Below are 3,798 nucleotides of genomic sequence, written 5' to 3' on the forward strand. Positions count from 1 at the left end.
AGATATGTTAACCTTCTTACAAGGTTGCTAGGTTGGAGAGATTTCATATACTGTGGTATCTAGTTAACTAGTCCTTCTAAATATAATACTGGGGCTGTGCTTTTATGAAGTTAGTTAGTCCTACTGTCCAAGAATGCTTCACCAATATATGTTTTTATGTTTTTGTTTCATTCTAGGAACACATCATTTCTGTGTGATGGCTTCCCCTACATGCACATATTCTCACACACACACACACACACACACACACACACACACACACACACACACACAAAATCATGTACACCTGTGACTGCACCCAGACGTCAATGTGAATGCAGCATGAAGCAATAGGATGTAACTTAGTGTTTCTGCTTACCCTGCCCTTAGAAGGGAAAGAAAAAATTCTTTATATATCAGTATTCTCACAGTTTTTTTTTTATCCTTAGTGGCATTTACCTATCTATAAAAACACAAGACACAGATAGCAAGATTGATATGCATGTAATTCATATGCAATGCTGGCTTTTGCCTTGTATTGAATTCCATGTGATGGTACACAGTTCTTTCCACACATCTAACAGACTAGGAATAATTTACTTGGTACCAAGTTTTGTATCAAATGAAACCAAGATTGACAAAGATTGTGCTCAAAAGAAATACTGGGTCACACAGGAAAGCCAAAGTGCTCCAAGCTCTGCCCCTCTGAAAGGCTTCCTGCACTAATAGTTGGATTATTTAGATCATTATTGAATTCTTTAGACAACTAGTAATCAAAACAATTTGTTAAATCAACAGTCAGAACTGATAATTAGATTTTTAAAATCTACTCTCAACAATTGTACCTCACACAATTATTTTTTAAGACTTCAAAGAACATTCACGAAGGTAGAACATATGCTATTTTATGAAACAAATATTTTTTAATTTTTTAAAAACTATCTTTTCTCATTTTGCATGCAAATTCCAGTTCCTACTCCCTCCCCTTCTCCTGATCCCTTCACCTTCCCCCTACCCCACTCTCCATCCACTCCTCAGAAAGGGTAAGGCTTCCCATGGGAAGTCAACAAAGTCTAGCACATTGCTTTGGGGCAGGACCAAGGCCCTCCCCACTATGTCTAGGCTGAGTAAGGTATCCATCCAAAGAGAATGGGTTCCAAAAAGCCAGTTCAAGCAGCAGGAATAAGTCCTGGTCTCACTGCCGGTGGTCCCACATACTGCCCCTGCCACACAACTGTCACCAACATTCAGAGGGCCTAGACTGGTTCTATGCTAGTTCCCTCGCTGTCAGGCCAGAGTTGGTGAGCTCCAATTAGCTCAGGTAAGCTATGAACTAAATCTTTATTAAAGAGATTGGAATCATTTAGTGTGTCTTAGGGTTTCTATTGCTGTGATAAAATGCCACGATCAAAAGCAGCTCAGGGAGGAAAGGGTTTATTTCATCTTACACTTTAGTCCATCATTCATGGAAGTCAGGGCAGGGGTTGATGCAGAGGCCACGAGGAATGCTATTTCCTGGCTTAGTCCTGACTTGCTCAACCTTCTTTCATATAGTACCCAACACCATCAGCTCAAAGAAGGTACCACCCACAGTTTGCTGGGCCCTCCCACATCAATCACTAATTAAGAAAATTCCCTACAGAATTGCCTACAGGCCAGTCTGATGAGGGTATTTTCTCAACTGAGGTTCCCTATAACAACATGATACAAGTTTGTGTCAAGTTGATATCAAAACTAGCTAGCATATAGTTTCAAGGTATTATGTTAGCAACCAATATCTCCAAGTATTTAAATTTTAAACAGTATATGTGTAAACAGCATATAGACTCAAGATGAAAACACAGAAGAAATTAAGTTGATTTCAAGTTGTATGAATAAGAAAATGTAACACCAAAATTCACTGATTTGCTAACGAAGGAGGGAAATGTGCAGCTTTTAAGTGCTTGCCTTATATGCTCAAAATCAGTGTGACTCATCATTTTAACACAATGAAGGAGAAAATTATATGTAATCAGTTGAATAGACACAGAAAAACTATTGACAAAGAACTCTATAGTCATTTGCAATAAAGCACTGGAAAGAAAAGGACCCTTTTTTTTCTTTTAAAAAATAATTTAGTTGGATGGAGATAAAGACAGAGACCTACATCGGAGCACTGGATTGAGCTCCCAAGGTCCAGATGAAGAGCAGAAGGAGGGAGAAGATGAGCAAGGAAGTCAGAACCACGAGGGGTGAGTCCACCCACTGAGACAGTGTGCCTGATCTAATGGGAGCTCACCAAGGCCAACTGGACTGGGACTGAATGAGCATGTGATCAGACTGGACTCTCTGAATGTGGCTGGGCTGTCTGAGAAGCCAATGATAATGGCACTGGGTTTTGATTCTACTGCATGTACTGCTTTTTGGGATTATAGTCTGTTTTGATGCACACCTTCCTAGACCTGGATGTAGCGGGGAGGGCCTTGGACTTCCTACAAGGCAGGGTACCCTGCCCTCTCTTAGGACTGGAGGGGGAGTGGGGAGGGTGAGTGGGAGAGCAGGAGGGAAATGGGAGGAGGTGAGGAGACGAAAATTTTGAATAGTATTATTTATAAAGCAATAAAAAATGAAAAAATAATTCAGTTTTATTTAATGTGCATTGGTGTCAATGTATGTCTATATGAAGGTGTCAGATCTTGGAGTTACAAACAGTTGTGAGCTACCATGTGGGTGCTGGGAATTGAACATGGGTCCTCTTGGAGAACAGCCAGTTCTCCCAACCACTGAGCCACGTCTCCAGGCCCCCAAAACAACATTTTTCAATCTGGTAAAACTCACTGATGAAAAGCCACTAGCTAACATACATAATGGGGAAATACTAGATGCTTTCCCTCCAAGACTAGAAACAAGTCACAGATAGCCCCTCTGAATTCCCATTAAGCACCTTACTAGAATTCTTAGCCAGCGCTGTAACTTCAGGAAGAGATCAAGGGCAGCAGCACCGTGATTAGTGGATTATACATGTGCACAAAACTGTGAGAATTCATGTATTAGAGCTACTGGCTATAGTGAACAAAATTATTGTACAAGAATAAATTAATTGTAATTCTGTCTTCTAGCAACAAAGAATTTTTTTAAAAATATTTATTCATTTATTATGCATACAATATCTGCCTACATGTGTGCCTGCAGGCCAGAGAGAGCACCAGACCTCATTACAGATGGTTGTGAGCCACCATATGGTTGCTGGGAATTGAACTCAAGACCTTTGGAAGAGCAGGCAATGCTCTTAACCACTGAGCCATCTCTCCAGCCCCCAACAAAGAATTTTTTAAAAACCCTAAAATTAGAAACAGCAATATTTCTAAGACCCTAAAGTGTTAACTAGGAAAGCGTATAGTGAGACATGTAAAGCTTCTACACTGGTGAAATATACACAACTTTGCTCACATACATTTAAGATGACGTAAAAAGTGATATACCATGTTTGTAGATAGGAATCCTCAATGCCAAGAAATCTATAATTTAGCTTATTATATATGAACTTGAACAAATTTACATGTCGGTTCAAACCTTATTAGGCATTTTTTGAAAAAAAAGAAATTGTATTCTAAAATGTGTAGGAAAAGATAAAGCTTTAAAACAGAAGAATTGTGCAGAATTTGGAGGACCTGATTCAAATTCAGGGTATAAACTACACTAGTCACCAAACTATGGCATAAATATAAAGATGTACCTATTTTTCTACACATACAGAGATTTCAGACATCCTCCATAAAGAAATTTAAAAAATCATTTGATTTTAAATGGACATAAAATCACATTAAATAGAACAAAATT

Source organism: Myodes glareolus, chromosome X, assembly GCF_982192425.1.
Source record: "Myodes glareolus chromosome X, mMyoGla1.1, whole genome shotgun sequence".
Classification (NCBI taxonomy): domain Eukaryota; kingdom Metazoa; phylum Chordata; class Mammalia; order Rodentia; family Cricetidae; genus Myodes; species Myodes glareolus.